Here is a 14,856-nt window from a genome sequence, read left to right on the forward strand (position 1 = left end):
TAATGGAGGTAGTCACAAATTGGAAAACTCAATGTTGTCAAGATGGTAATTCTGCCCAAATTGATCTATTCATTCCTGGCAATTCCTCTTAAAATCCCAGCAGGCTTTTTTGCGGAAGCTGGCTAGTTGATCCTAAAATTGGTATGGAAGAGTAAAAGATCTAGAATAGCCAAAACAACTGAAAAAGAACAAAACACTATTTGATTTCAAAACTTATTATAAAGCCTAGTAATCAAGGTGGTTTGTTATTAGTTCAAGAATAAGAAAATAGACCAATGGAACAGAATTAAGAGTCCAGAAATAAAGATTTACCTTTGTGGCCAATTGATTTTCAACAAAGATACCAATGCAATGCAATGAGGAAAGGACAGTGTGTTCAAGAAATGATGCTGACCTGAAACTAATACGTTATATGTCAGTTATACCTCAATTAAAAAAGAAAGAAAGAGAGAGAGAGAGAGAGAGAGGGAGGGAGGGAGCAAGGGAGGAAGGAAGGAAGGGAGGGAGGGAGGAAGTTGGGACAATGGGTTATCCACAATTAAGACAAAAAAGAGAACTTAGACTCTTGTAGGGGAGCAAGTTCTGCCACCACATAATGTGTCTCTTTGGCGTGAAGATTAATTTAGGCTGATTATTTTTAAGAAACAGAAGACTTGGAAAGTTTTCCTTGTTACCTCCCCTTTAACTGCCTAAAAGAATTTAGATAAAAGTCCCCTTCCAGGAATAGAGCCATCACCAGAGATGCCTGCAAAGAATACAGGCCAGGTGTGGTGGGGGAGACTGGTTAGGGCTTAGAGATCAGAGTCCACTGTGTCCCATTGTCTCTGTGTGGCCCAGCAAACTTGCAGTCTCCACGTGAATTGCCTTCTTCCCCTTTGAAGTTCCAAACTGCTACCCCTAACATCCTCTTTTGTCTTTAGCTGAAGATGGTGTGTAACACCAGGACTTCAACAATTTTGGCAAGTTACTCAGTTTTCCTGGGTCCCTCCCATGTATACATGCTATTAAACTTTGTTTGATTTTCTCCTGTTAATCTATCTCATGTCAATTTTATTCTTATACCAGACAGAAGAACTTAGAAGCGTAGAGGAAAAATTTCTTCCTCCCCAACACATCCAGTGTTGGAATTATTTTTGAGCATATATCAAATATCTAATATTAATAAACCAATTATTATTTTAAAAGGCATTAAAATAATTCCTGTGAAAATCAAAATGTTTTCAATGACAGTATTGTTACTATTAACAAATCTATATGGAAAGGCATTAAAAAAATTTGTTGTGAATCTACAGTATATGATTTCCCTAAAGTCATGTAGATAATGTTATTCTAACAAAAGTGCACTGAGGACAAAGAAATCTGACTACCTACAGTAAACGTGAGTTATCTTATATTTTTTAGAAAATGTTGCAAAGAGACCTGATTTTTTAAAATATTCTTGCATCCAATGCTGATTACTTATACTAGGCCAAGAAATACCTAAGTTCAGAGCTTAATAGTATCACACACACACACACACACAGACAGACAAATATATATATATACGTTATTGATTTTATTCAAACTCTATAAACCCAGTATAAATAAGATTTAAAAATTATATGTAACAGTAGTATAACTAAATTTATAAAAGCTTTACATACTGTTCAATAAATGTTGGTTCCTTTCCTTTCCCTGCAGATGGTACTGATAGGTCAAGCTTACAGCTGTCTTTTCCTGTACCACAATTATATTCAATTGACTGGGCAGAGCCTCCAGCAGGCCATTCCATGATGGAGTAATTTTTTGAACAGTTTTCATCAAGGAGTTTCCTTAAAAGAGCCCTTAATCTGCAGCAGTAACTGATCAAGATTTTCCTGCTAACCAAAAATATTTCCTAACTTCACAAAATGAGACATTAAAAAATTAACCAACACCCAATATCTGATTTATACAATCTCTTCTCCCTCTTTAGTTTTTCCTCCAAATAGATGGAGGAAGAGGAAAGGTCAATAACTACCAGGCATAATTAATATTTGTGCATCACTGAGAATTTAAAATAGGAGTACTACAAATAAAACTTAGAGAACATTGATTAAATTAAAATATCATCAAGTCCCACACCCTACTCTAGTGGTTAGAGAACTATGGTTCCCACATTAGTAGCATCAACATCACCTAGAAATTTTGTTAGGCATAAAAATTTGGGGCCCCCATTTCAGACATACTGCATCAGAAATTTGCAAGTATAAAGTTTAACACTGAGCCATGTAGGTGATTCTGATGACTCCTCAACTTTGAGAACCTCTATTCTAGCCTCTAACCAACTCTGTTTCCCCAAAGCCTTTTCTTAACTCTTTTCCTTTCTCCTCATATGTCTTATTTTAGCCATTGGGCCCAGGGGGGGTATTACTTGTCCTCATGATAGTACTTAGCACAAAGACTTTATTTTTAATACCGTGGTTATGAGGTATACCAGTTTACAATTCTATACATCCAGAAGAAAAGAAACCAAGAGATTTCATCAAGATAATAACATTTATTTACATTGGACTCCAGACCTCTAAATGTCCACAGTCTCTCTTGCTCTTTAAAAGAACATGATTATGGGGGGCTTCCCTGGTGGCTCAGTGGTTGAGAGTCCGCCTGCTGATGCAGGGGACACGGGTTCGTGCCCCAGTCTGGGAAGATCACAACATGCTGCAGAGCAGCTGGGCCCGTGAGCCATGGCCGCTGAGCCTGCACGTAAAAAAAAAAGAATGGCTGTGCTATTTTTGCAGCCACATATATTTGTTGGCTCGTTATTATCATTCTTTTTTTTGCTTTCTCTTTATGTTTTCATACATATTTTCCCCTCAAACTGTTTTTTGAAAAGAAGTACAAAAGGTGTATCTTAGCATCTCTGTGAAAAATCAGTTTATAAAATTCCATTCTCTGTACTTATATGACACACATATCATTCCCTATTTCCCTAGAGAGATGTATTGCTTTCAGTTAAATTAACATTTTCTCTGGAAGACTCTTATCTTTACTAAAACTATGCTATTTTTCACCTTCTTAAACTATTTCTATTTAAATTCTCACATCTAGCACTTTAGTTTATTGAAAAACTTGATTTGGGTTAAAAAGTGACCTCAAATATATTTCAAAATTAATGTTTAGAAATCTGTAAGTTTTGAAAGAAAAAAATCACTAAATAAAATATCTTGTTCTTAAGAAACAAAATTCTAAGTCATTTTTATGCTTTAAAAGAATCTAGCTATGTTAGTTATCTATTATCATGTAACAAATTACTCCAAAATTTAGCAGCTGAAAACAACAAAATTTATCATCTCAGTTTCTGTGGGTCAGGAATGTGAAAGGAGTTTAGCTGGTTGCCTCTGGCTGAAGGTCTCTTGTGAGACTACAGTTAAGTTTTCGTCCCTTTGGCTGGGGCTGCTCATCTCCAGGATTAAAAGATGTGAGGGTTGGGATCTACACTCCTGTGGATGTTGGTAGGCCTCAGTCCCTTTGCAGGTAGGCCTCCCTGTAGGACTTCCTCTCAACATGGTAGCTGGCTTCCTCCAGGATAATAATGCAAGAGAAAGTAAGATAGAGCACCCTAATCAGAAGCCACTATCTTTTTATAACCTAACATCAGAAGTCACATCTCATCACTTCTTCCATACTCTCTTTATTAGAAGTGAGTCAGTAAGTCTAACACAGTCTCAAGGGGAGAGGATTACACAGGAGTGTAAATACCAGGAGCCAGGGATTATTGGGGACCAATTTAGACTACTCACCACAGTAGCATACAAGCAAAATTATGTCAATGCTTTCCTCCCCAGAGTCACAAAAGTTCACAATGAACTAGGAATAGTAGATTTTTTTTCATAAACTCTGAATTTGCTTTGTTGGGAAATTGTTATATACATAATTTGATATCATTGAGCTGTAGCCAAGAAAAAGGTACTACAAAATACCATGTACTGCTTTAAAGCATGAAGACTGTTTGGAATTTTAGGAAGAGATAGAAATAAAGACAATAGAGGTAGAGACAGAGAAAGATCTAGAGATGTAGTATGTATACAGTTATCAACATAGATATATAGATATATCAAGATAGTTAATATATTACTGCATCATTAATGTATGTCAGGAAACAGATTGTATAGTCAAAAGTGTTTAACTGGAAAATAGATTTTAAAAGGGTCTATTTTCAGAGATGTGAACAGAGTCAAGGGATCTAACAAGGGTCTAGTGACAATAGAAAGCCATTATGGCCATTGGGCCAGAAGAGGCAAGAGGAAGAAAACGTGTTATCTTTTCTTTTTGTTTTGGCCACACCCCACAGCATGTGGGATCTTAGTTGCGCACCAGGGATCAAACCCATGCCCCCTCCAGTGGAAGTGCAGAGTCTTAACCACTACACTGCCAGGGAAGTCTTAAAAAGGTGTTATCTTAACTTGCTGAAAGCTTGAGCCTTGGAAAAGGGAGTGCATATTAAAGATAATATGCATATGAGACACCTGAGGATCCTGTTTAAATGCAGATTCTGATTCTGAAGGCCTGGAGCGAGCCAGAGATTCTGTTTCTAACAAGTTTCCAAGTGATGCTGATGCTGCTCGTCCAGGGATCACACTTGGAATAACAAGGGCCTAGTAGTGAGTCATTGTCTAAATGTAACCAAAAGCCAAAGACAAAGAAAACTAGGTAATTTAGTCTGTGAGGAGAATCTTCGAGAGGCCCAGAACAGAGCAAAGAGAGCCACAAAGTATGTAGGGCCTTGTATAGTTTCTTAACACATGTGCACATCAGTACTTAGCTAAATACTCAAGAAGGCCCTTCTGTGGAACTTCAGACTTCTCTCTTTGTCTCTCCAGTCTCATGTAATCTGTCCTATGAACTCTAGCTGCTTTGGTTTCCCCAGATTCTCATTTTTGTGTCCTCAATTCAGGAAGTCTGCAGGGCTCCACCTAGGTTCCTTTCCCTATGCTATGTTTTCGTTATTTTGCATTTTTCTGTTATTTCCAAAATTTTCCATTTTTGGATTCTTCCAATATATTGGTTATTTCCAATAGATTGCCTGATATTTCATTATTTCAGGTAAATCCAGTCTGTTACTCCATCCTGGCTGGAAGTAGAAGTCCCTTGCATGAGTTATTGTTAATGATTTATTGTCTAATCAAAGGTACTATTGGTTACAGAATCATATTTTTGATGTACATATTGAGTCTAATGGTACTTTTAAGGAGAATGAAGGCTGGAGGTTGGGTAAAATGTTGTCTTTTGAAATTTAAAGGGCAAGATTATATTAGTATTTCAGTTTTATTATTTAAAGTCAGAAGTGGTGGAAGTGTATCAGTAATTGTACTCCCAACTTCCTACATTCTCATTCAAGTCTCACTTCCTTAGTAGTTTTGCAAATTATTCAACACTTGTGTAAGTATATTTTATGATCCATCTTGGTCCAAGTTAAGAATTCAAGATGTCCTATAGGTATAAATAAATCAAGAACATGTAATTTAGAGGTAGGTAAAGAAAAAGTCAAAACATAAACAAGAATAATTCATATAGTATGACATAAGTCCCATACAAAATTTCACATTATATAGTGGTCAGAGTAGTGGTTACCTTTTCTGGGTTACTGACAGGGAAAAGATATGGAGGCAACATTCTGGGGTTCTGCAAATATTTTCTATTTTGAACTGGGTGGTGAATTTGTGGGCGTAAAAACCCACATAACATAAAAATTCATCAATTCGTACACTTAAGGTTTGTGTACTTTATTGTATGGAAATTATATCTCAATAAAAAGTAATTAAAAATTATTTGATTCCTGCATGTTTACCACAGATGAAACTGAAATATACCGTTGAGCTTCCCAGCAGTCAATAAATTTAAAATGGATATTTATTTAATTTCACAAACCATAGTATAGAAAAGATAAGAGGAAACATATTATATCATAATTAACTGTAACCTAGTTCTTCAAAATACTTAAAAGTCTATAAACAGTTGCACAGAAATATCCGCTTTTAGTATCTGTGTTCTGGGGGAGGGAGGGAGAAGGAAGGAAGTTATTGAATGTAGATTGAGTTATATAAAAAATATATACGGGCTTCCCCGATGGTGCAGTGGTTGAGAGTCCGCCTGCCGATGCAGGGGACACAGGTTCGTGCCCCGGTCCGGGAGGATCCCACATGCCGCGGAACAGCTGGGCCCGTGAGACATGGCTGCTGAGCCTGCGCGTGCGGAGCCTGTGCTCCGCAACGGGAGAGGCCACAACAGTGAGAGGTCCGCGTACCGCAAAAAAAAAAAAAAAAAAAAAAAATATATATATATATATATAAAGTTAATTAAGCAAACTTGCTTAATATTATTTCTTGTACCTTTCTTAAGCACACTCAAAAACCATGTCCTAATTATGTTTCAGGAAATAAAGGGTCCTAGCTGTCTTGGAAGCCAACAGGAAATGATTCATCCAGCTATTGTGGAATGCACTGAACATTCCACAAAAATTCCTTTCCCCTTTCTGAGAGCGATACCTTGAATCATAGGGCTCGTGAACAGCTGTGTAAGACTTCCTGCAATTTTCTGTAATATTATATACGGTGTTACACATTCATGAAAATTCCCTTATCGTTTGTAACCTAATAAGGTAGAGAAAGTGTTCTTAAGTAATGAGAAATGTCTTGGCCTCTGTTGAATCACCTACCCACACAAGCAGAAGAAATGGCTCAAAAATTGGAAAGCATAATTGAAATAGGCTGGCCTAGCGGATTTATATAGCTATAAAAATCTATTACCTCTTGGAATAAATATGAAGATTTGTGTGTGGTTTGTTAGCGCTAAAATCACAATCTTCAAAGCAATACAAATCTAGCACCAAGAAAAAATGTCAAAACTTTTCCTTTCTCATTCATTTTCTTCTCAGAGTTGAGATGATAAAATAAATTTAAGTTTTAAATTAATCCATTTAACTAGTTTTAGAGAATTCCCTGACGGTCCAGTGTTTAGGACTCTGTGCTCTCACTGCAGGGGACCCAGGTTTGATCCCTGGTTCGGGAACTAAAAACTAAAATCCCACAAGCTGCCCAGCGCGGCCAAAAAAAACCCCTCTAGTTTTAGACAATGTTCAGAGCAACAAGGGACTGGTTACCCAGTAGCAAATATTGTGGGCTGGGGTAAGAATAAGCAGGTGAAAATCAGGAGATCAGATTTCTTCTAGCACTTTCCTCTTTCCTAAGATAACTTTGCTATTCCTTGACCTCCTGAAGTGAAGTTTCATTAATTTGCAGTAAGTTCAGAAAGCAGAAGAACTTTCAACTATGTTCCTAAAATAATAACTAACAATAATAATTATTTTTATTTCAAAACAAAAAAGTAATTTTTAAAAATCAAATTATTATAATTTTAATAATTAAAAGCAACTGGAATCTGCTTTCAGTTTCACAGTTAGTAAAAAGCCACTGCTTTTAATGTAGTAACATTATTGTCAGTGTGAAAATTTTCCTTTTCCTTCCAAAAGAGCATTTTCACAAAGCTACTCAAAATAATCATGGTCATGGGGATGTTTTACCTTTGAGCAAGCAAAGATGCAACCATTTAATAAAAAAAGGCATTGTAGTACATTACTTCAGGGTAAACTGCAATGTCCTTCCTGTGGAATTACCTCAAGCAGTGAATCATCCTTTTGTTCCATTGGCATTTAGTATCATACCCTAACCAGGCTGAATTAGTCTATGGTTTGCAATGTAACATGACCTCAAACAATTTCTGCAAAAATTACAACTTAATTAATACCTTGAGATTCATGGGTCCAGTTTTAACATAAATTAGAAGAGTACTTGAGATAACTTTTCCTAAATTTTTCCCCTTCAATGAAATATATTATTTCATATCATCAATTATAACTAAAAGATATCTTTTAAAGAATTGAATGGATCTTAACAAGCCCTTTCATTTGACCTCCCAGTATATTTCTTTTTTGCTCTGAGAGAGGTTAAATGCTTCTTTTCTTTTTTTGCAGACAGTCTAGTATATTTGTAAGTTATATCATCTAAGGTTGATTTTTTTTTTTTTTGCTTTAAAAAAGGATGATAGTGGTCATGAATGTATACAGGTTTATTGATTCTTTTTTAATTGATTAATTAATTTATTTATTTTTGGCTGCTTTGGGTCTTCATTGCTGCACATGGGCTTTCTCTAGTTGCGGCGAGCGGGGGCTACTCCTCTCTAGTTGCGGTGCGTGAGCTTTTCACTGTGGTGGCTTCTCGTTGCAGAGCACGGGCTCTAGGCGCGCGGGCTTCAGTAGTTGTGGTTCCTGGGCTCTAGAGCGCAGGCTCAGTCTTTGTGGTGCACGGGCTTAGTTGCTCCGTGGCATGTGGGATCTTCCCGGACCAGGGCTCGAACCCGTGTCCCTTGCATTGGCAGGCGGATTCTTAACCACTGCACCACCAGGGAAGCCCAACGTTTATTCATTCTTTAGGAATAATTTTCCCTTTGGTCTTCAGATACAAGACCAATTAACTCTAGTTGCACACGCATCATACAGGGAATTTACACTTCTAAAGGTAGGAACAAGAGCATTTGTTCTAAACAGCTAAGCAGATGATCAGTGCCCACCATGCCTTTGAAAAATAAGTGCTGCTGACCAGAAACACGTAAACAAAAACTGTATTTCTAATAATGATGTGGTTGCTCTGATATCTGCACTTGTTTCTTAAGAGAAACATTTAGATAATCCTGGGCAATTTATAGGATGTAATAGTTTGGAAATATCTAAATGTTAGGGAGAAAAACTTTTTCCTCTACCCTTCTAAGCTCCCGGGCTGGTCTAATAATCAAATTGCCATAAGACAGATTAACAGGGAAAAAAACAAATTTAATTATGTACATATAGGGGCTCCACAATGACAATGGAACCCAAGAATAACCCGGGCAATTAAGACTTATATGCCATCTTGAACTAAGGAATGGGGTAGGGGCCTGGGGCTTTAAAGGGGAGGAGGATGATTCACAGGAAGATAAGAAGAGCAGATGTTTGGTAATTAGATATTTGCCCTGCCATACAAATGGGTCATTCAGAAAAAAATTATCTCTTGGTAATAGCTCTCTTTCTGGGTCAGGCCCTTTATCTAAAATTTTTTTAGGTAGTTAAGAGAAAAAGTTTTTCTTGAGTCTTCTGGGTCTTGATTGCATTCAGCTCAAAATAGTCCACATGCCACAGCAACACATTTGGAGGGGGTGGGGGATGGGTGTCATTCTGAACCCCTTCATAAACATGTGATTTACTTAGAAGAAGCAAATGATATATCCTAGCTCTGAGTACAGCAGATCAGCTATCATCTTTGTGTCACAAGTCAGAAAATATTTTAGGGATGCAATTCTGATTGGAAAAATGTGAGTTTTACCTCATCACTTGCCTTTAAGTTTCCATTGGAAGCATTTGCTACTTCCATCATTACTGGTCTACTATCTCATTTTCCTTCCTCCAGTTTCTACTATTTTATTTATGTGTGCCTCCTTGATTATCTCTAAAATATCACTTTTATATTTTCACTAATTTGCTTAAAAGTCTTTCTTGATCTCTCACCAGTCATTGCCAGACGATTAAGTCCTGTCAAATGACAAAACTAAAATAATTTAGTAATGAGTCCGATGTCCTTTATTCAAGGGGGAAAAAAAATCCATGGATTGGGGGAGTACAGTGCCTTAGTAGAGCACTGTTTCTGAAGGATTTGGGGCAAAAGTGAGGTTTATACAGCATTAGAAGAGGCAACATGGAAATAGGACCTGATTGTCTAGAAGGTCAGAGATTTTCTAGAAGACGAGCAGATCCTCTTTTCTAAGGTAAGGTGAGCTAGCTGGAGCTGAGTTGAAATATTATAACTGGTGAATGTTAGGTTTTCTTGACAGGTGATTCCCATAAATGCAGGCTGATATAGGTTTAGATTTGTGAAGTAGGCCAGGCCATTGGGGCAACTTCCATTTTGTGGGTCCTGATACACAAATTAACTTTATTAGTCCAGACTTCTAAAAGTGTATTTCAAGTCCCTGGCAACCTAATTTTTAGCCTTTCTTCTTACTACTTGCCTGCAGTGGCCACCCTCAGCTGCATCTATGCAAATGTTCTCCTAATGCCTTTCCTATTCCCTTGTAAGATTCATTACCTTTAAACTTGAACTCTGCCTCGTACATGAGCCCTTTCTGACCTCTTCAACCTACATTGTTTTGGTAACACTTCTAAGAATATATGCTAAGTATTTATTTGTCATCTAATCTCATACTATTTGTAATAGCTTAACATTAACAAATTTGAGTGCCTAGCATGTATCAGCTTCCTTACTTTTATATTGCCTTGATCTGTTATTTAAATTTTTATATTTTCATTTCATTTCCTCATATTTTTCTTCCATATAGAGAATAAATCTCTAGATTCCTTGAGAGTAAGCAATAGAAAATTTGTGGTTTCCAAACCATTTAGCGCAGATGCAATGAACAAGAAAGATACAATTCATGTCCCATGGATTTTATATTCCAGTGGGAAAGTGGATAAAAGTATACAGAATTAACTCCACATTTATTATTTGATTGTAATTAATGTTTTGAAGCATAAATTGCAATATGAGTATTCTTTCAATCAACATGTTTCTATTGTAGGGGAAGAAAAATAATTTTCTAGGTTCTTGGCTGAGACCCTTCCTCCCCCAATAATAAAAAAGGCAGATTAACAAGAGAAAAACAAACAGAGGCTTAAAAACATGTGAACCTCCTGTATACCTGGGGGATACACAGGAAAAATGAGTAACTCCCCAAAATGGCCCAAGCCAACAGCTTAAATGCCATCTCCAGCTAAAGACAAAAGAAGATGCTGGTGGGGGAAGCCAGTTATGGGAGGTGACCAGGAAAAACACAGTAAATAAGGGTAAGATTGTTATGCAGATTTAAGTCTCTGCCTTCTCCACTGATAACTTTCTAGAGATTTAGAGATATCCTTCTCTTCCTGGTACATTGAGGGAGACACTCTTACAAATGGAGATTTCCCTTGTAAATGTTAATGTCCCTTACAAAAGGGTAGCTTCTGCTAAGTTTTCAGAACTTTTCCTGTGTCTGATGTTTCTTAAAATTAACCAGCTCAAGATAATCGTTATGCCAAAAAGGCATATTTTGGGGTGACAAATTCTACTCCCATTCGTTATTGAATTCTTACTACGTGCCAGACACTGTTCTATATGCTGGGGACACAAGCAAAAACAAAAAACAAAAAACAAACTTTGCCCTCATGAAGCTGACATTCTAGTAAGGAAGTCTTAAAATAATTAACAAATAAATAACTAACACCCTTTTAGGAAGTGACAGATTATGTTAAGGAAATTAACAGAAAGATTGCAGGTGGGGTGGGAGAAAGTGTTGGGTCTTTTTGATAAGGAATTCAATCAAGGCCTTTCTGAGAAGATGACATTTGAGCAAGGACCCAAGTGATGAGAAATAAGTATAAAGCACTAAGGTCTGGAAAGAACGTTCTAGAAAGAGGAAACAGCAATAGTCTATACAGCAACAAGCATATTTTCTTATGCATATTAGGCAGGCAATAAGCATTGATTGCTACGCAGATGTGCATTTCTTTAAGAAGATGAATCTACAAAATATTCTCAGGCAACGAGTGAAAAAATTCATGAGCTTCCCAGAAATAGAGTTCTGCAAGTGACTGAATGATCCTTGAAGAAAACCGTGAAATATTTAATACCCAGTGAATCTAAAATATTAGATCAACTTCAACAGCGTGGATATATATCATAAGTTTCATTTCCTTCATCTGTCAAACTCTGGAAACAGCATATGAAGGAAACTTAGCCAAGGAAAATAACTTCTTATCCCAATTCTGCATCTTACTAATGGTGTGACTTTACACCAATCATTTCCCCTTTCAGTTTCTCAGTTTCCTATTATGTGAGAAAATAAGCATTAATTCCTACTCTACCTAATTTACCAGGTGGCTGTGAAGATTAAATGAGATAATAAATGTGCAAGATATTTATGCAACAAAAGGCAATATCCAAAGAGAAGATAGCTTTATTTGAAACAAAATGGCATTTCACAAAATTTGCAAATAATTGCAGGAACAGCAATAATATTTATTGAGCATTTACTAAGCATTAAGACTGCTCTTTGTGCTGTGGATATAACACAAATTCCTGCCCTTATGGGACTTATCTTCTAATGGTACATCAAACAAGAAATAAGTAATTAGAAGGAGAAGGAGGAGAAGAAGGAGAGGAGAGAGAGAGTGATAAGTGCTATAGAGAAAACTAAAATAGAGTAAAAGGATAAAATGTGCTCAAGGAGGAGTGAGTTTTTCAATTTTAAACACATTGGCCTGGGAAGGATTCACAAAAGGAAGTTGAGGGAGGAGCCCTGTGGACAGCTGGAGGAAGATTATGTCAAGCAGATGAGTTAAGAATTTTCCTGGCACACTTAGAAAACATTGATTAGGCCAGTGGTGCTAAATTGGAGTGAGTTCTGGGGAGAGTAAGAGATGAGGTCAAAACTAACAGCAAACCAAAAGTTAGAGGACATTGTAGGTCCCTATAAAGATTTGGCTTTTACTCTGATTAAGATGGAAACCCATTGAAGGGTTTGAGTAGATATACTGAAATGATCTGACTTAATTTTAAAAGAATTACTCAATTTATATATTATTATTTTATTCTGTGTAATATTGTTGCCATTTCAAACCCTTTGTGAAATAAAGCAGAATTCATGAAAATAGAACATGATAAATAATGATAATAGTTAACATATGTTGACTATTTACTGTGGTTCTACAGAGTACATGTCAACGTTTTGCAAAGAATTTACTCAGAAACTCATGGAGTAAGTTCTAGATATTATACCCACGTTATAGATGAAGAAACTGAGATCCATAACTTCCCAAGATCACACATCTGTTAAAATCCAGAGCCAGGATTTAAATGAATATCTAACTCCACAGCCAATTCTTTGACCACTAAAATATAGTCTGATAATATAAGAAAACAGACACAATTTACAAATGGTCCATCTGTATTTTTATAATGTTTATTGAAAGCCTATACATACATCCAATTTTCAAAAACTTTTTTTTTTCATGTACATGTATGCTCATTAGTGTGGGAGAGGAAAAATAATTTTCCCTCTACCCTTCTAGGTTTTTGCTGAGACCCACTGCCTCATAATAAAAGACAAATTAACAGAAGATAAACAGAAGTTTAATATCATGTTTGCCTCCTGTATACATGGAAGATACCCAGGAAAACTGAATACCTCTCTTAAATGGCCCAAACCCACAACTTAGATACCATCTCCAGCTAAAGACAAAAGAAGATGTTAACATGGGAGGAAAGGAGGCCAGTTCTGGGAGATTATCAGGAAAAGCACAGTGAACAAGTGTAAGATTGTTACGCAAATTTATGTCTTGCCTTCTCCATTGATAAGAGTTCCTAGAGATTGAGGAACTTCTTCCTGGTACAGTGAGGGAGACACTCTTACAAATGGAGGTTCCCCTTATAGATGTAAATGTCTCTTACGAAAGGGTAACTTCTTGGTTTTCAGAGCTTCTCCCTTGTCTGCTGTTTCTTATAAATAACGAGCTCAAGATAATCCTTATGCCAAAGAAGCATATTTTGGTGTGGCAAATTCTGCTCCCCTTCTCTAACAATCTAATATTTTTTTCTAAAGTTGAAAAAGACATTTTCTTGTAGATGAAAACCTAAGGAGTATAATAATAATCTCTCCTTTTATGCTTAAGTTCTAGTCATTCTTCAAATCCAGTGTGATCCTTAACTCCCCCTGGAGACTTTTACATAAATATCAGCCTTTAATGATCTTCCTCTTCTATAAACTATTAAGCTTAGAGTAATGCCATACAGATTTACACTTAACACTTTTCTAATAGAATTATTTCTACTCAATGTGTCTCCCCAAATAAAAACTAATGTTACTGAACTGAACTTGAGTCCCCTCACACACCACACAGCAAAGGCAATCTACTGACACCAGGTGCGGTAAAAGAAAGTACAGCATTTATTTTCAGAGCACCAAGCAAGGAGAAGGGCAGCTCGTGCTCAAAAGACCTGAACTCACCAGTGGCTTTCAGGGAAGAGTTTTTTTTTTTTTTTCCGGTACGCGGGCCTCTCACTGTTGTGGCCTCTCCCGCTGCGGAGCACAGGCTCCGGACGCGCAGGCTCAGTGGCCATGGCTCATGGGCCCAGCCGCTCTGCGGCATGTGGGATCTTCCCAGAACGGGGCACGAACCCGTGTCCCCTGCATCGGCAAGTGGACTCTCAACCACTGCGCCACCAGGGAAGCCCCTGGGGAAGAGTTTTTAAATGCAACATTTGGGGTGAGGGTTGCAGCTTGTTGACTTTCTTCTGATTGGCTGGTGGTAAGCCAACAGGGTGATGCTTTGGGAATCTTAATCATCATCCTTCTTGTTCCAACCAGTCTGGGGTCTATATACTTGTGGTCAGCATGGAATCACCATCATTTACCTGGGTGGGGGTCTTAGTTTCTGCAGACTAACTCAAAGATATGCATCAGATTGTTATGTATATCCCTTGAGGAGGAACTAGGACTCTGTTTTATTTCTGAACTATTTGCTTTTCCTTTGTTTTTGCATTCTCTCACTTCCCTAATTAGTAACTGCTTGAGTCTGCTCTTTGGAACTCAGGGAAGGCCTAGGAGACTAAAGCTTTTTTCTACAAACAAGAAATGGAGGGGCTTCTGTACCCAGGAGGGCCCTACTGGGTGCTGCTTTGTTTCAATCCCCCGTTTTCTTTGATACTCCTCAATCCTGAAGTGAACAGGGACGAGACAAGAAAGGGAATAAAGTTTTGAACAGAGAGGTTAATCATA

Source organism: Phocoena sinus, chromosome X, assembly GCF_008692025.1.
Source record: "Phocoena sinus isolate mPhoSin1 chromosome X, mPhoSin1.pri, whole genome shotgun sequence".
NCBI classification, from domain to species: Eukaryota; Metazoa; Chordata; class Mammalia; order Artiodactyla; family Phocoenidae; genus Phocoena; species Phocoena sinus.